We start from the raw sequence: 19,338 nt of genomic DNA on the forward strand, positions 1-19,338 counted from the left end.
GACTGTCAGGGAAGACCTCGGGCAGGAGGAGGTGAGCCTGAAGTGCAGTACTGGGATGGGGTTAGGAACAGGTAGACTAGGACCCGGGAGGGTGGGTATACCCAGAGAGGCTGACAAGAACAGGTAGACTGAGTGGAGGCTGGGAAAGTTCCCCAGCTATGGCCAATAGTAGTAGTGATACCAGTAACAACAGCTACTGAGAGCATGCAAAGTAGCAGGCTCAGTTCTCAACACTTTACAAGCATTCTTCAGTTTAATCCTCATAGCAACCCCACGAGGAAGTAAATTTTGTCCCCTTTGGCAAGGAAGAGGAGGAGCTTGGAGGGTTAATGGTTTGCCCAAATACAGTCAGTCCCAGAGCTCAGCCTAGGCTGTCTGCCTCCCCAGCTCGCCCTCCCTCCCTCTTCCTCCTCCAGCAAACCCCTTTGATCTACACCTCCTCCCATTTCCTATGATCAGATACTGCATGTCCCCAGTGTGCCTGTATTCATGTAAATAACCATTTCCTAAATACACTCAATGAAAAATCAATTACATAGCAAAGTGGCTGAGGTTTGGATAAACAACCTAATTGTTCCCTCTGGGGCTGCTGGCTGAGCGCTCCCTGCTGAGAGAAGAGAGTTAACATTTATTAAGAGCTCCGCCTCAGGCACTGACGCGGGTTCCCTTCCTCCTTCAGCACTTTGGGTCTGAGCCCCTCAGGCTGCCCCCACAGCATCTGGGCAGCCGTGGGTCTCCTATGGCACCGGGGATAGAGCTGAGAGCCCTGAGTTGGAGGCAGACGTCTAAGGCAGGCACGCTGGAGATTCTGGCCCCCAGGAGTGCCGCCCACACCCACAGACCTTCCTTGAAGATCCTGCCCGGCTGCCTTGTTTTGATTGATTTCATTTACACGCCAGTTTGTCTTACACTTAAAATTCCGCCATCAGACTTTCCTTCTCTGGAGTTGGGACACCGGCTCTGGCTGATAGGCAAAGATCCTAGGTTTGTGTATTTCACAAAACCTTATCAATCATTAACACCTGGCTAGGAATTAGCTTGTAGGACTTTTCAATCAGACAGGTAATTACAATTGAGCAATTGGCTGGAGAGGCTGTACACACCAGGTGTAGGACACATGCAGCAGGAGAAGTGGCGGAGGCCCTGAAATGAAGGTGTGGACGTCTTCATGGTACCCCCTGAACCACCCCCAGAGCTATCACCACCGGTCATCTGTGGAGAGCCAGGTTGGGGGTGGGGGGAGGCTGGTGATGCTCAAGGAAACAAGATACAGTTCCAACCTGACAGTATGGCAGCGTCATGTCCTGCAGCCTGTAGGACACAACAGCACACCTACCAGTCCTAGAGGAAAGTGTCCCAAGGTCTCACCGCCTGACCATGGCAGTCAGGTGGTAACTGAAGGAGTCAAGACACAAAGTTTCCAGACCTGGTTCCCCTTTGTGTGTATTTGCTCTGTGATCTTGCATGAGTGCCTTCTCCTCTCTGGGCCTTGGTGGATACATTCATTCATTTATTCACTTGCAACTTTGTAACAGCCCCTTGCTAAGATCTGGAGGTGGATGTAGTGATGGTAGATACTTTTTCTGTTCTTGTGGGTTTTAGAGTCTAATGGTGGAAGCATACAGGAGAGAAATAATTTCACAGATACTTGTCCTACTAGATAATGAAGTTGGGTCTAGACTAGGGCTTTCACTCCTGGCTGTAGATTAGAATCAGCTGGGAATTTTAAGATTGATTGATAGATGTGAAAGGCAGAGTTACAGAGAGACAGGGAGAGATGGAGGCAGAGAGAAATTCCATCAACTGGTTCATCCCCAAGTGGCCACAATAGCAGGGTTTGGGCCAGGCCAAAGCCAGAAGCCTGGAACTCCATCCAGGTTTCCCATGTAGGTGGCAGGGGCCCAAGCACCCGGGCCATCTTCTGCTGCTTTCCCAGTTGCATCAGCAGGGAACTGGATCAGAAGTGGAACAGCTAGGACTCGAACTGGTGTTCACATGGGATGCCCATGTTGCAGCAGTGGCTTAACCTACTGTGCCACACCAGCCCCATCTGGGAAGTTTTTAGGGAAAAAAATGGGGGGGGGGGCGCTCTCTGGACATTATCGTCAAAGATTATGATGCAAACTAGGTGGGCTCAGGTACAAATATTTTTTGTTTATTTTTTAAAGATTTATTTATTTATTTATTTGAAAGTCAGAGTTACACACACACAGAGAGAGAGAGAGAGAGAGAGAGGTCTTCCATCCGATGGTTCACTCCCCAGTTGGCTGCAACGGCCGGAGCTGTGCCGATCCAAAGCCAGGAGCTAAGAGCTTCCTCTGGGTCTCCCATGCAGATGCAGGGGCCCAAGGACTTGGGCCATCTTCTACTGCTATCCCAGGCCATAGCAGAGAGCTGGATTGGAAGTGGAGCAGCCAGGACTAGAAACGGCGCCCATATAGGATGCCAGTACTTCAGGCCAAGGCATTAACCTGCTGTGCCACAGTGCCGGCCCCATGGTACAAATATTTTTATAATTTCCCTCAGGTTATTCTAATGTACAAACAGGGCTGAAGACAAATGAGCTTGATAATACCTAAGATTTCTTCCTGCTGTAACTTTCTATTAGTCACTTACATTCTATGAATAATCTAATGTGTGTGTGCATTCTGTAGTGTCTGTAGGAGAGAGATGAAGACACAGACATAGACCAAGCAAGAGCTTTTTGTATGTGAGAAACACAGAACATTGAAGACTAGCAGGGAGCTAACATTTCCCAAACTTGGCCCTGACGAAGGTCGAGTTGGATGTATGCATAAAACTGTGTGCCAATGCAACCCCTTGCCTTCCATTTCTCTTTCTTTTCAAAACTCTGTTTTAATTTAGGAAGCAATGTGCCCGGATGGGGGTCTACACTTCCCAGCTGCTCTGGCAGCTAGACGTGAGCAAAGACTTGCAAGTGGAAGTCATGGGAGGTGGCTTCCAGGGACTCGTCTTCCGGTGGATAGAGGCTCACCAAGGGCAGCACACACCCTCCACCCTTCCTCCAGTGCTCTGCCTGGGGCAGGAATATGATCACTAACCATCTGGAACCACGGAATGACTTTGAAGATGGAAGTAACAAACTAAGGATATTAGAACTCAGAGATAAAAGGAGGCTGGGCCGCAGGGCATATTATGGGGTCACAGCCACCTGGACTGCCTATTTCTGTATGTCTTCCACCTGTTCCTCTCTCTCCTAACCTTCCACGTATGTGGTTCTCCAAATGTGGTCCCTGCAACAGCAGCTATGTCACTTGGAAAGTAGCAAGAAATGCAGGGTGTCGGGTCCCAGAACTCCTTATTCAGAAGCTCTGCAGGCTGAGTTTTCTTTTTATAAGATTTCTTGCTGAAATAATCCCTGCATGTTTCTAATGAATGGACTCGTTATTCATGGTTCTGTCTCTCCATCGAGGCTGAGAACACCCAAGCCCAAGCCACTGTTGCTCTCACCCAGACCACTGCTCCAACCTGACCTCCCTGCTCTCCATTTTGCCCTTCTCATTCCATTTCTCACGAGAAAGCCAGAGTAGAGTTTCCAAAGAACATCCCACGGCTCACGTCACCTCCCCACTGAAAATCCTTCCTGGTGCCTTCAGGACGCTGGCAGATCCCTCTCCAAGGCTCGCAGTGTTACCGGAGAACTGCAAGGTTCTTGTCTTCGTGCAAGAAAGAATTCAGGCATGAGACAGAGAGTAAGTGGAAAGCAAATAGCAAGGTTTATTAGAGCAGGGACATACGTAAGAACGGATGGGCACCTCTCCAGACAGAACCTGAGAGAGACTGCCCAATCGCTCAGACTGGGGGAGAGCGAGGTTACGTGGTTGAGTGGAGAGAGTATGCCTGGGCAGGCCAGGCGGGCGGCTCAGCAGAGAGGCAGAGAGCTGAGTGCACAGTCCCATTGAGGCCGGGGGGGGGGGGGGGGTTTAAGGGGATGGGCCTTGCCTTCTCTTCTTCTCCTCCTGGAACAAAGGACTTTTTGGATGTAAATATGAAAAATTCCTTTCTGAGTTTTCCCCCTGAAGTTATCAGACAGGAGGAAGCCTGGCTGGCGCTGCCCCAGTTAGAGGAAGGATGAGCAGGGCCCCCTGGAAGATCAGGATGGGGGGGGGGTAGGATGCTTGAAGTACAGATACTGGGCTGCCCCTGGAAGGTTATCAGGCAGAAGGGGCGGGACCCCCACCTGGCAGGTTATCGGGTAGAAGGGGCAGGGCAGGATGTTTCAAGTGCAGATACTGGGCTGCCCCAGAAGGTTATTGGGATGACGTTGAGATGCATATGCTGGTCCTAGATGTCTCCTTAGGCCTTTGTCACTCACACAAACTCATTTCTGACTTCCTACCTAACAACAGGACCCTTCCCAACCCTGCCCCACCACCTCGCCAGTCTCAGCTCTCACCAGCTCAAACCCCAACCCTCAAGCTCGGCAATTAAAAATCCCTTGCAGGTCCGCAGCCCCAGCGAGCTCTCACCTGCCTCTCTGAGCTCTGCACAGGCTTTTCCCATCCCCCAAAGCAGGCCGACCAAGAGAACGTGAGCCTCACGTGCAGTCTCATGACCATGGTGGAAGACAGCAGGGGCGCCTATTGATAATGATACATTCTAGAACCGAAAGGTTGTCATCTCACAAAGTAATTCATATCAAGGTTGTGGGTGCAATAGTTTCTTTTCTCGTGTGCAGCCTGCTTCTCCCCCACCCAGCCCTGCCTCCAGGACAGGACTCGGCCACGAGGGGCTCACCCTCTGTGACCAGGGGCTCCTCCTTGGTGCTCAGTCTGTCGGTATATAATGACACAATGACTCACTGTAGCCTGGGTGCCTTAAATGCCCTTCTCACAATTCTGGAGGCCTGAGACCTGGGTGCCCACACGGTCACATGGTGGTGAGAACCCCTGACAGCTGCCTGCCACCTGCCGCCTTCCATGGCAGAAGGAAAGGCTGGGGCGGGGGGGGGAGGGGCGGCTCCTTCAGGCCTCTCTTGGAAGGCACTAATCCCATGTGTGAGGGCTAGCCACTCCCAAAAGCCCCACCTCCGCCTTGGAGGTTCGGGCTTCAACCTATCATGTCGGGAACATAGATATATTCAAGCCGTCACCCTCCCCGCCAGCGCCCTGTAACTCCCACCCTGAAGTGGAGAAGCCTGGGTTCTCATCTGAACCCAAGGCTCTTGCCCCAGGAGCGCAGACTGGCTCTGCCTTCATCCTGTCAAACTAACACCGTGCCGAGCAGCAAAGATGTTGTTTTATTTGTTTAAAGATGTCGTATTTTATTTGAGAGAAAATGAGAACTTTCTTCTGTTGCTTCACTCCCCCAAATGACCACAACAAAAACCGGGAGCCAGGAACTCTATCCTAGTGTCCTCCATGGCTGGCAGGGGCCCAGGCGCTTGGGCTCTTTTCTGCTGCCCTCTCAAGTGCATTAGCAGGAAGTTGGGTCAGAAACAGGGCAGCCGAGACTTGAACCTGCACTCTGATTTGGGGCGCCAGCGTCTCAGCAGCGACTTAACCCAGGGTGCCCCAACACCAGCCCCCAGTCAATGTGTCACTTGTACCAAATCAGTATCTACTGAAAGGGCACCAGCCATCTCCTGTGCTCACCCATCCCTGGGAGAGAATAAGTTGTTTTTTTGAATTTGTCTTCTAGTTTCCCTTGAGGGTCAGCCAGCCTTTCTCCACCATGTTGTGTACATGCACACACACTCACACCACACACACACACATGCCATATGCTTGCAAGCTCTCACACCACACACTGAAACACTCATGCTTGCTTATACGTGTCCACACTCACACACACACACACACACTCACACGTCACACACCTACACTCACACGCATTGTGGATGTCCGTGAGAGGCCTTCATTTGTTCCAGGTCACCCAGCACCACAGGGGGCAGGCCTGCAACTGCATCCCTGGGTGGCTGCTCTGACAACCACACGGCCGCCCACTGGACAGGCATGACCGCTGGAGGCGCAAGCGTGTCTGGGTACATAAATGATGATTCCTGTCTGCCACAGCCAGTGACTGATGCCAGACCCAATGGCCAATGAAGTGCCTCCCTGGGCTTTTAGGCCACTGGGACAGGCCTCCCTGGTTCCTAGGGCAGGCAGAGCGTGGCTGATACGGCAGGAGGCAGCCAGGGAATCCCTGCAGACTTTCCAGGACCCGGCACTGCTGAACATCTCAACACAAGCAGATCACGCCCCGTCTCCGGGAAGCAAAGCAGGACGCTGGACTTAGATGTGGGGAGCTAGGATGTCCTAGAAGAACGGTCTTAAAATTATGGTACACAATTGTGCTGTGTGACCTGGAGCAAATGAAAGACCCATCTGAGCCCTTCCAACCCCTGCAATGTGTATGAGCAAGCAGTGTGTGTGAGTGTATACAAGTGTGTGCACATGCAAGTGTGTCAGGGTGTGAGCTGTGCGAGAGTGTGTTTATATGGGAGCCTCTGAGTGCGCGCATGTGAATCCAAGTGTTCGTGTGAATGTCTCTGAGGTGTGTTTGCAGTGTTTGGGGTGTGTGTGTGTGTGTGTGTGGATGGCGGAGAAAGACTTCCTGTGGGGGAGGACTTTCCAAGGCATGTGCAGGTGTGGCTGCTTTGAGCCCCACAGGCCCCCAAAGCCCATGCACACCCTTGCCTGTGGTCCCTGCCCCTTTGGATTGCCTTCCTCCCACTTTACAAAAGAACGGTGTCACCCTCGCCCACTCTCAACCTTCCTGTGGGGAAGTCTTCAGGGTGCCAAAAGGAAAGGACATTTGAAAATGTCACTTGTGGGGCCGGTGTGGCGCCATGGACTAAGCCACTGCTCATGACCAGCATCCCATTTCAGGATCACCAATTGGAGTCCCGGCTGTTCTGCTTCCGATCCGGCTCAGTGCTAAGGCACCGGGGAAGGCAGAGGAAGATGGCCCACATACCTGGGCCCCTGCCACCCATGTGGGAGACCCGGAGGGAGCTCCTGGATCTCAGCATCGCCCTGGTCCAGCCCTGGCTGTTGCAGTCATTTGCAGTGTGAACCAGTGGATGAAAGATCTGTGTAGTGTGTGTGTGTGTGTGTGTGTGTGTGTGTGCTTTTAAAATAAATAAATGTTTTCAAAAATAAAAATGTTATTTTGGGGTGAGTCTCCTTCGGGGCTGCCAGTCTTCGCTCCCTTTATTCAATGCAATGCCAGGAGCAGGCTGGAGCTTTTGCATTGGCCCTATGGAAGCAGCTTTAATCATACATGAGCATCACAGATCACGGGAGGAAGGATGCGAGCGATCTGGGGATGAGGACCTCTTCGCTGTGGTCCTCGAGGTTTGTCAGGACCGCTTTGCTCTTGCCAGAGCCTGGGGAGATCAAAGAAAAGATAATAAGGAAGGCCCAGAATGCTCGCCCCCAACCCCGTACCACACACAAGCAACGCCTTTCAACTCTTCTCCCCACCAAACTTACATGAGCCCACGACGTGTGGGCGGGGGTTACAGGAGGGAGAGGAGGAGGGGAGAAGAAAGAAAATGAAGGAACTCTTGAGTAGCCAAACCAGAATAAGTTTCTGACATCGCATGTAAAACCTGCTCAGAACTGCTACAGTTCACAGGATATACAAGAAGACACCCACGGCAAATGTTTTATGAGAGTTTCTTTTTAAAGAAGAGATCTATCTATCTATTATTTATTTAGTTGAAAGACAGCATGACAGAAAGAGAGAAGGACAGACAGAGAGACAGAGAGATCTTCCACCTGCTGGTTCACTTCCCAGATGGCTGCAACAGCCAGGGCTGGGCCAGACTGAAGCTGGGAGCCAGGAGCTCCATGCAGGTCCCCCATGTGAGTGGCAGGGGCTCAAGTACTTGGGCCATCACCTACTGCTTTCCCAGGCTCCTTAGCAGGAGGCGGAGCTGAAGCAGAGGAGCCAGGACTCACATCAGCACTCAGATTTGGGATGAGGGCTTCCCACGTGGCGGCTTAACCTCCTGAACCACAACACGTGGCCCTGTGTGATTTCTTCTGAATGCAGTGTGCTTTACTCAATAGGTAGTCAGCATCTATTTTATCAAATAGTGCAATGAGATATGTGTTCCAATTACAGTCAATCCTGAGAAAATGTCATCTCATAAAATGCTTAAAATCTATCTGTCCTACATCTCGTATTAATGGAAAAAATAAAATGAAATGCTAGCTACTGGAACAATTCATTTTTAGCAATGCATACCTTTCTCTTTTACTAAATTAGTTGGAAAATTTTTATCTCAATGTCTAAATAAAAGGAGTTTTTTCTGTGTTTTTATGCAGGATTCTTATTTAATTATTTCCAAAGGCCATGCTAAAGTTGAGTACATGAACATTTACCAAACAAAAAGCCACTCCTTCTATCATGTTTTTGGGACTATAAAAAAACTACCAGTTTTGGTGGCACATAACATTTAATTGGGACAAACTAAGTAACAAGAAACAGCACATAGATTTATTCTTGCTTTCATAATTTACCATAAAATAGATTAATTATATTATCTCCCTCACAATTTTAATCTTGGCTGCTTTTAGTAATCGTTTTTACAGGATTAGAAGTAATCCTTATTACTGTGTTTTTTTATAATATTCTTCCAAACTTGCATTGTAATGTTCATTTGAATTAAAAATTAAGTCAGACTTTTTCTTACAGTCTGATTTGCAGACTGCTTTGACAAGATGTCTGCTTTCTACATAGATTATCTGCAAGGCATTTTCCATAAATCAAGTGACCTAAATCTGAGCTCTAAGGTTTTGATGAAAAGATATTTAAAGCCTGTAATAAAATAAATACATTTGATTTCTTAAAAATTTTATTGGAGGAGGCCGATGCTGTGGCATAGTAGGCTAAGCCTCCTCCTGTGGCACTTGCGTCCCATATGGGCACCGGTTCTAGTTCTGGCTGCGCCTATTCTGTTCCAGCTCTCTGCTAAGGTCTGGGAAAGCAGTAGAAGATGGCCCAAGTCCCAACAACCATCACCCGCTACATCCTTGGGTGCACATTCGCAGGCAGACCCGCAAGAAGCTCCTGGCTCCTGGCTTTGGATCAGCTCAGCTCTTCCATTACAGCCATTTGGGAAGTGGACCAGCATATGGAAGATCTTTCTCTCCATCTCTCCCTCTCTCTGTCAGTAAATCTACCTCTAAATTTTTTTTTTTCCATTGGAAAAAGTGCATTGAAATTGACAATATTTTAATTTCTCAATCCCTTTTTAATAAGTTGGTTGAGGCAAGTTGCTTCCAATTGAAAAAAAAAAGTGTAATTAATAGTCCTTGAATAAATTTTGGAAAAGGCATTTTTGATTACTCCCAGAGAGAAAGCGAATAGTTCTAATTATGGGTAACAAATCCCTTAGGAAGTCTTTTTTCTCCTTCAACAAACTTGAAGGAAACAATAATTTGTGATGACGGGTCACTGTATGATTTGGGGCATTTGAACCTACAAAGAGGTTAAGCAACTGATGAGGTGACTGGAATAAATGCCTTCTATTCCCGGCAACATGTTCCAGAAAGTCAGGTGCACAGCTATGAACACAAAACAAATTTTCGACAAATAGAACCGACACTGCACCCTTTCACAGTCTAGCAGTAAGTAACATTTATCATCTAACTGGGAGATCACGTTAATCTCATCATCAAGAGATGTAGTCCCAATAAATTTTTATTACAGTACTTATCTTTCTTTAATTTAGCATTGACAAAATTTACATTATATTTATATTTCTTTAGTCATTGTACATTGATGATAATTATGATTACTCATTCAAGAAGTAATTTTAACATTTAAACCCTGATGAAAGAATATTAATATTAATATAAACATTAAAATTAATATAGTATAAATAATTAAAATTGATATAAATATTAAAATTTCTGATTACTCAAAATGATGTGTGACATTCTTGAACTATACACTTAACATGGTTATGATGGTACTTTTTATGTTGTGTTCTTTACCACTACTAAAAAATCAATGATTTAAAAATTTAATTTGTACATATATCAAATGTAATTTACATATTTCAGAACTGCATATTGGATTATCGATAAAAGACTGCCAAACATAAAAGCATACTACATAAAGGAGAATAATATTCTGCGGGAGACAGAAGAGAAAGACCAGTTTAGAAAGGCTAGAGATAGAAATCTATTTCCCAATATTAAAGAAGCAGTTTGTTCACATAGAGTTTTTTTTTTTTTAATTATTTACTTTCATTTCATTTGAAAGGCAGAGAGACAGACAGATAGACAAAGCTCTTCCATCTACTGGTTCAGTCCCCAGATGCCCGTAACAACCAGGGCTGGCCCAGGCCGAAGCTAGGAACTCAGAATCCCATCCAGGTCTCCTACATGGGGGGCAGGGACCCAGCTATTTGAACCATCACCAGCTGCCTCCTCGGTGCACATTAGCGGGAAACTGGAATTGGAAGTGGGGCCAGAACCGGAGCCCAGACACCTCAATACGGAAAGCTACTGCCCAAGCTGAGTGGTTTTTTTTTTTTTGACAGGCAGAGTGGACAGTGAGAGAGAGAGAGACAGAGAGAAAGGTCTTCCTTTGCCGTTGGTTCACCCTCCAATGGCCGCCACGGCCAGCGCGCTGCGGCCGGCGCACCACGCTGATCCGATGGCAGGAGCCAGGAGCCAGGTGCTTTTCCTGGTCTCCCATGGGGTGCAGGGCCCAAACACCTGGGCCATCCTCCACTGCACTCCCTGGCCACAGCAGAGGGCTGGCCTGGAAGAGGGGCAACCGGGACAGAATCCGGCGCCCCAACCGGGACTAGAACCCGGTGTGCTGGCGCAGCAAGGTGGAGGATTAGCCTAGTGAGCCGCGGCGCCGGCCCAAGCTGAGTCTTAACGCTTGAGCCACATGCCTGCTCCTATTCACATAGCTTTTTGGTGGACAATGATGAATTCCAAATCACTGTGGTATTTAGATTCCACTGAATTATATTTAACAAATGATAATAATTTCATTGCAGAGTCCATAGCTGTAATTCTGAAATTATGTCCTTTGGAATGATTTCAACGTATAGAGAAAGCAGAGCACGCTAACTGGCAGATGTGTGAGGAGCTATGTGGACTCACAGGATACTTCCAGAGGCCGGGGAACAAAACCCAAGAGCCCCGCCCATGAGCTGGGGTGGGGTGAGGGGCGCGTCAGAGCAAAGGTGGCCCTGTGCAGCCCGCTGGCCGCAGTTCTCTGCCTTTGTCTTCCGACTTTGCTCCTTACGGGCATTTCTTCCTCTGCAGAAGAGCAGGAACCCCATGGGCCAGGGGCTCTGCAGTAGCACCACCTACTGGGGCACTGTCCACCCTGTGTTGCTGCAGCCATTTTGGAAGTCCATATGGGCCAGGTCTTTCACTATTCAGACTGGTTCATTCATTTGGGAAGGACAGGAGGCTGAGACCTGTTTAGCCACATGTTACATACTATATGGGGTGCGTTAGACCCAGAATCTCCTTCACTGATTAGAAAAATCAAGGTTATTTGTCGCTCCCCCTCTTTGTGGAGGAACGACACAGGACCCTGCCTAGGCTTCATATCCGAGTCACGGCACCATTATGTCGCTCCCCCTCTTCGTGGAGGAGCAACACTGAACCCTGCGCTGTTCTTTTGTCTGCTCGGCCCTCCCCGGGTTTGCTGCTGGTTCTTCCCGGGTTGGCTACCGTCCCTTCCACCTCCGTGGAAGGGCGGTTCCCCCTGCCACTTTCCCCACTTCCGCGGGGGAGCGGCACACCGCCAGCCGGCTCTCTCGGGGGCTGCACAGGTGTTCCCCTTAGATGTTCCCTGGTGCATGTTGTCTCTCTCCTCCTTTATAGTCCTCTTCCACCAATCCCAACTCTGCTACCCACACGCCGAGTACGCTGCTCTCCTCCAATCAGGAGCAGGTCCTGCTGTTTATTGGTTGAACTGGAGGCAGCTGTGTAGAAGCTGTTTCCTCCTCTCCCAGCGCCATATTGTGGGAGAGCAGATGCGTAGAATAAGTCTTAATTCCAGTAACAGTCTAGTCTGAGTTGCTCCCCACAGTTATTGTTATACTGTCGTGTACCACCTAACGGCATTGCTCTCAACAGCGGATGTGTATTTGATGAAGCTCCCGTAAGGTCACACAGCCTAGTTTGTGTACTGCACCTTCATGAAATCACCTAAGACCCATTTCTCAGAACATACCCTGTCGCTAACGTGATGCATGCCTGGACGTGGCTAATATTATTAAATGAGTGTTGACTACGTACCACACTCTGAGCTGGAAACTTTATACGCGTGATCTTCACAATCCCGTGATGTAGGAATTATTTTTTTTTTGATTTTTATTTATTTATTTATTTATTGACAGGCAGAGTGGACAGTGAGAGAGAGAGACGGAGAGAAAGGTCTTCCTTTTGCTGTTGGTTCACCCTCCAATGGCCGCCGTGGCCGGCGTGCTGTGGCTGGAGCACCGTGCTGATCCGATGGCAGGAGCCAGGTGCTTCTCCTGGTCTCCCATGGGGTGCAGGGCCCAAGCACTTGGGCCATCCTCCACTGCACTCCCTGGCCACAGCAGAGAGCTGGCTTGGAAGAGGGGCAACTGGGACAGAATCTGGCGCCCCGACCGGGACTAGAACCCGGTGTGCCGGCGCCGCAAGGCGGAGGATTAGCCTAGTGAGCCACGGTGCCGGCCACGTAGGAATTATTATCATCCTCATTTTGCAGATGAGAAAAATAAATCTTCCAGGCATAACAGCTGTGAGGTGTTGAGGCTTGATCGCTTGATCATGAGGCCAAAGCCCACACCCTGACCCCGAGGGCTGTCACTCCCAATTCAAACGAGGCTCTGGGAGCTTCAACAAGTTGCCAGGATTGCAGCTGGCAAGGCTCGGGTCAGGCAGATGCATTCATTCATTTGCTGCAGAAAGGAGTTAAGGCACTGCCTGGCGATGGGATGGAAGTGTCCGTGTTTGCCTGGAACTGCCTAACCCCATCGCTGCCCTGGCTTCGCCGCCAGGTTGATGACACAGACAGACCACTCTCTCTTTTTTTTTTTTTTTCTTTTCTGCAAAGGCGGACACTGAACTCCCCAGAACCGTCTCTGAAACTTGGCTGTCCCCTCCTCCAGCACCAGACTCTGGATCAGGGCTGTGCAGCCCGAGCCTGGGCAGCTGATACAGCGCCAAGCCCCACCCTCCAGCACCCAGGGCTCTTCCAGCTGAGCTGCGCTGGGAAGCGCAACAGGGCCTTCTGTGCCTGTGGGTATCGCTGGAGGTGTGGGCGCCTGGCTGCCACTGCCCACCTCCGATGGACCTGACTGTCCACAGTGTCGGTCACCTTGGGAGCCGCAGCCAGAGGGGCCTGGCTCGGGGGTAACCGGCACGGCGTACGCTGGTTCAAGCCCTGAGGAGGGCAGGTGTGTGAGTCCCAGCCCTCGTGGTGGCTTCCCAGGTGGGGGTGCCTATTTTGTTCTCCGCCCAGGTAAGGCTTTCACTGGCCTTTGGAAAGGGGCCTGCTTTCACTAATTATGCCCCAGAGTAGGGAGGGACCAACTTGCAAACTGCAGGTGCCGCATGCAAAAAGAGAGAACCAGAGCTGAAGAGAAACATGCTAACTCTGATAAAGGGGCAGCCCGAGGACTGTCAATCAGCGGGAGGCGGGTCTTCCCCCCGCACCACTCATCTGCCCACCTCCTCCCCTGGGCTCCCAGAATTCCCTTGCCTACTCCATTCCTCTCCTCCCGGGAACGGTGCATCCAGGAGAAAGAAATCATCTCAAACTGGGGTTACTGCTTTTTTTTTTTTTTCTTTTAAGGATTAGAGGGGAAGAAATAGTTTTTTTTCCTTTCTTTCTTTCCCAGTTGGCTAAACATGACATCGGACCTACAGGCTTGGAAAACAAGTTGAATAGGAGTGTAAGCCATCAGACAGGACAACAGCCTGGACTCATGCCCTGGGGGCAGCCCAGGCTGTCTTTTCGTCTGAAACTGGTGGCAATCATCAGCAAAGAGCAGCTGTCAAATTTGCCTCCTGCCCCGGTGGGGCCCCTGGGCCGCCGCAGTCTTTATTTAATTGGTTTATTAATCTTATAATGCAATACCAGCTTCTGTCTCATTGTGCCTCACTGGCTCACTGAGGCTACACTTTGTAAATATGTTTAATTAAGCTCCAAAAGCCACGTGCGCCCTCTCCTCTTGGTTCGGCTCTCCCACCAGGCCAGACGCCAGCCAGCTCTGAAATAAACAAGTGGCTCTGCCATCCTGTCTTCTGCTCCCACTCGGGGTGGGGATGGGAGGGGAGGACATTGTACAGAAAGAAATGGCCTCCGCCTCATCTGGGATTTGCTGCTGTCCATGGCAGGAGAGCAGCCACGGCGTGCAGAGACGCTAACTGGAAGGTCTAGAGGGAGTGCAGGGAACGGGACGCCACACAAGCTTCCAGTCCCTAGCCTTGTTTGGGGAGCAGATGCGCTTACCACCACCGAGCAGCCCTTCTCTGAGACCATGCTCCCACCCCAGGGAAGGGGCCAGACATGGAGCCAGGAAGAGAGGGGGAGACTGCCCAGGGAAGGCTTGGGGGAAGATACACATTTGGTGATGTCCTACAACTGCATTGTGCACATCTGTCTCACCCAGGGAATGGTGAATCCTGGCAGGCAAGGACTGCTGTCTGGCACAGGGTGGGGTACGTGCGAGTCATGGAAGTTGGGAAGGAAAGATGCAGGCAGGCAGGACGGACGGACGTGAGGCAGGTGTACAGGTGAGGATCTTGGCTGGTAAGTGGATGGGTGGGAGTGTGGATGGGCGGGTGATGTGTTAGGGATTTGGACCAGGGACTCTGCTCACTGTGACGCAGACCCTGTGGCTCCAGAAAGCCAAGCCATGACCTCTTCCCAGGAGGGTGCCCAGGGAGGTGATCCGGAGGGTGAAGTCTAGGTGTGAAGTGCGCCCTGCACACCACCAGAGCAAAGCCGGCGGGAGAGGAAAAGCATCCCAGTCTGTCCATCGCTCGTTCTGAGACAAGCTGCTACACCACTCAGGGCTTGGTGGGTGGCAGAGGCTTTCCTTATTTATTCTTCTGGTTGTTTTTCCTGAATTGTGTCCAGAGGGCACCGAGAATAGGTAGCACTGCAAGCGTTCAATCTGTCATCTGGACGTTTCTAAACATCTGGATGGCTGGCATTGCATTGACCCCAACTGGTGTTTAGGGCTGTGGAGGTCCAACCCAGAGCAGATGCAGGGCCGAGGAGGAAGCACATGGGCAGGGGGTGCCTAGGGCAACCGAACACCCCAGGACGCCCACAGATGCCCGTATTTCAGATTCTTGAGCCCATTGCCAGCTTCTCCCAAAGTTTGATTTGGAAAATGTGGGCATGCTGGACAGAGGGGTAAAGAAAAGAGAGAGAGGGAGAAAGAAGAGGAGGAGGGAAAAACACCAGGGCAGGTGAGGCAGAGAGCCGGGAGGGGTGCCTCTCTGAGCTACAAGAAGGGAGCTAGGAACAGTACATTTTGCCCTTGGCCTTCCCAGGGGCTCCTCCCACAGCTACCGCTGGAGACTAGCGCAGGCTGTTCTCACCCCAACCCAAGACCCAGATGGAAGTAGCCAGAGCACCAAGTCCCCCTGCTATTGAGCTCACCCTAGTTTTATCAGCACTGTGGCTTTTTCTCTCTGGCAGGGTGAGACAGAAAAGGAAGGGTGAGAATGGCCCCCTGCTACAGAGTGGGAAAGCAAGGCCAAGAAGGGCACAGAAACTGGCCAGGGATGAGCTGAAAGGCAGAGGGAACTCTCAGCTCCTTGCTGCCCGCGGCGTTTGCATGCGGTTCCTTTCTGAAGGCAGGAATCCAGAGCACTTTCCCCGCAGCTGCAGCTCCTCCTGCCTGTGTGTGGACAGGAGAGGCAGGACAAGGGTGAGATGCTTGGAAGCTGGGAGAAGATTGGCACCACTTTCAACACGACTCCCAGCTTACACCCCCCCAACACGAGTGTGCTCGCCCGTGCCCTGTGCCCTTGGGATTCATGTGAGTTAGGAAAATGGTCCTCTCTGTAGGCGCCCCTCCTTGCCCCCTCCTCCAGTCTCCTCTCGGCTATTGGAGGCTTGCCTGAGTGTGTTTTTGTTTTCTGCACTGGGTGATTGATTATAGAAGAGCAAATTAGCTCCCCCTGCTTTAAGATGCATTTTCTTTCTTAAAGGGAAGATGCGCCATCACTTCTCTCTGCCCCCTGACTGCCTTGGCTGTTGGCCTGCAGTCCTGGAAGCTGCAGAAGGGGCTGCCAGGAAGCCAGGAGGCGGAAGCTTACAGCAGCCCACCCCTGTGGGACCCGGGCCTGTGCCCTCTCTGCCTTCCAGTCTGCTCTGCCTGTCTTGAGGGAAGGAGTCTCTGGTTGTTCCGGCTGTCTTCACCCCGCTCTGTACCAGCACATGTGAGTCCAGTTGCCAAGCAGAGAAGAGACACTGTTGAATGAATACAGAAATAAAAGGTGAATGAATTATAAACACAACGATCTCAACTTAATAAAATCAACATGCTCTGGGCTCCAAAGTACTGGCCATCTCTCTTTCCACTCTCACTGTTGCTCTCCTGTGTTCTCTCTCTCTCTCTCTCTCTCTCTCTCTCTTCCCCTCTCTCTCTCTCCTTACTTCCACTCTGGCTCTCTCCCAGCGCTGTGGGCCCTGCTACTCAAACTGCTCCCTGTACCCGCAGCATTGGCATCACCTGGGGCAGAGTCCTAAGGTGACCTACCTGCAGAGACTAAACTTCAAGGAGCGCAGCTGTGTGGTCCTCAGTAGGGGCAGGAAGGTAGACCAGCTGACTTCTTCAGGCCCCACACTGCCTTATTAGTTTTCCAAGGTGATAGTACATTGAAAGGCTTAGCTGGAGACCATTACAGACCTGGGGTGCTGGGTGGGATGGGAGTGGGGTGGGGGATGGGGTCTCCACTGTTACTTTTCCATCCTCACCCTTCCTGCTACTCTACTCCCTTGGAGGTCCCCGGCTGGTGGTGGTGGGGGGACAGTTCTGGAGCACAGAATGGCTTTGCTCTGACTAATCTCCAACAACTGGCTGAAGCCACATTCATTATTCCAAAAGGCTCATTCATCTGCTAATGCCAGTGTAGCCATGGCTGCTGACGGCACCTCCCACCTTCCACACCCAGTTCTAGATGGGACAACACGGCAGCAGGAAGAGCTTCCTCCTCAAAGCTGGTGTCTGGGGAGCCTGCCTGGGCACTGCTTTGGCTGGGGTGGTCCTAGGCGCTGGACCCACTCCTAGGTCACCCTGGGGTCGCAGAGCCACGGAGCGGTGCAGGTGAGTAGAACACATCGTAGCAACACCAGGTACGCTATCTGAGACCTCTTGGTTGAGCTGAGCTGCCCTCTCACAGGAAAATCAAGGACTTGGCCTCTTTATCTGTTGGGTATAGGGCTGTGCTGTGTCTCGGCAAACCTTGCAGGAAGAGACTTGGAAGAGATGGAGTCCAGAGAGCTCCTGATGAGGGAGCCCTGGAGAACGACAGAGCCTTTTGTCAAACTGTGAACCCACGACTTGGACTTGAGTTCTCTCGTCCGGCCCAGAGACACCATCTCAGGTTCTCCCGCCTTTCTCCTACAGGTTCCACCCTGTGGGCTGCTCTTCCCGGGACAATAAACTCTTTTTTTTAAAAGAAGAAAAACTGGGATACGTTCGTTGGCTTACTCCTGTCTGTCTGTGGGTGCCGCCGAGGAAGTCACGTCAAATTCTCTCTTCCCACGGCCGTCGTGTCTAAATCGGAGCCTCCTACAGAGCCCGAGCGGCTGCGGAAGCTCTCTGTCGGGGGCTGAGCCTTCAAACAACCGCTGAGAGCCTGAGGAGCCACTCCGAGCAATGGGGACGCTCACGGACTGTGCAGTGATGAGAGACCCGAACACCAAGCGCTCTGGGGCTTTGGGTTTGTCACCTATGCCACCGTGAAGGAGGTGGATGCGGCTCTGAGTGCAAGGCCACACAAGGTGGATGGAAGAGTTGTGGAACCCAAGAGCGCTGTCTCGGGAGAAGATTCCCAAAGTCCAGGTGCCCAGCCAACTGTGAAAGAGGTCTTTGTTGCTGGCATTGAAGAAGACACTGGAGAGTATCACCTGCAAGATGATTTTGAACAGCATGGGGGAACGAGGTGACCGAGATCACGGCTGACCGAGGCAGTGGCAAGGAGAGGGGCTCTGCTTTTGTGACCTTTGACGACCATGACTCTGTGGCTAAGACTGCCACTCAGAGATCCCACACTGTGAATGGTCACACTGTGCAGTACGCAAGGCCCTGTCAATGCAGGCGATGGCCAGCGCGTCATCCACACCAAGAGGTCAAAATGGTTCTGGAAACTTCAGTGGTGGTGGTGGAGGTGGTTTTGGTGGCAAAGACAATGTGGGTCATGGAAGCAACTTCAGTGGTCGTGGTGGCTTTGGTGGCAGCCAAGGTGGTGGTGGTTATGGTGGCAGAGTGGAGGCGGTTACAATGGATTTGGTAATGATGGAAACAATTTTGGAGGTGGTGGAAGCTACAATGATTTTGGCAATCACAACAACCAGACTTCAAATTTTGGACCCATGAAGGGAGGAAATTTTGGAGGCAGAAGCTCTGGCCCCTATGGTCATGGTGGCCAATATTTTGCTAAACCACGAGATCAAGGTGGCTATGGCAGTTCTAGCAGCAGCAGTGGCTACGGCAGTGGCAGAAGGTTTTAATAACTCCAGGAAACCAAGCGTAGCAGGAGAGGAGAGCCAGAGAAGGGACAGGGAAGCTCCAGGTTACAACAGACTTGTGAACTCAGCCAAGCACAGTGGTGGCAGGGCCTGGCTGCTGCAAAGAAGACATGTTTTAGACAATACTCGTGCACATGGGCAAAACAACTGGAGGACTGTGTTTGTGACTGATTGTATAACAGGTTATTTTAGTTTCTGTTCTGCGGAAAGTGTAAAGCATTCCATCAAAGGGTTTTAATGTTTTCTTTTTTTGCACCCATGCTGTTGATTCCTAAATGTAATAGTTTGATTATGACACTGAATAAATGTGTCTTAAAAAAAAAGAAGAAAAACTGCTTTTATTCACATCTTAGTAATTTTTATATGCTAGAAGTATTTCTCAACAACTTCTGTATAAAAGAGGTCAGAAATGACAGGAAGGTATGTTTCTTAAGTTGAAAGTATAGTCTGGCGCCATGGCTCACTTGGCTAATCCTCCGCCTGCGGTGCCGGCACCCCGGGTCCCGGTTGCTCCTCTTCCAGTCCAGCTCTCTGCTGTGGCCCGGGAAGGCAGTGGAGGATGGCCCAAGTGCTTGGGTCCTTGCACCCATATGGGAGACCAGGAGGAAGCACCTGGCTCCT

The 19,338-nt window shown here is 50.7% G+C and overlaps 1 pseudogene; it reads left to right on the forward strand.

Annotated features, from left to right (window-relative positions):
- The first annotated feature begins 2,881 nt into the window (after positions 1–2,881).
- LOC100349775 (heterogeneous nuclear ribonucleoprotein A1-like) lies at positions 2,882–18,979 on the forward strand (annotated as a pseudogene).
- The last annotated feature ends 359 nt before the right edge of the window (positions 18,980–19,338 follow it).

Source organism: Oryctolagus cuniculus, chromosome 13, assembly GCF_051225735.1.
Source record: "Oryctolagus cuniculus isolate XC-2025 breed Fujian yellow rabbit chromosome 13, ASM5122573v1, whole genome shotgun sequence".
NCBI classification, from domain to species: domain Eukaryota; kingdom Metazoa; phylum Chordata; class Mammalia; order Lagomorpha; family Leporidae; genus Oryctolagus; species Oryctolagus cuniculus.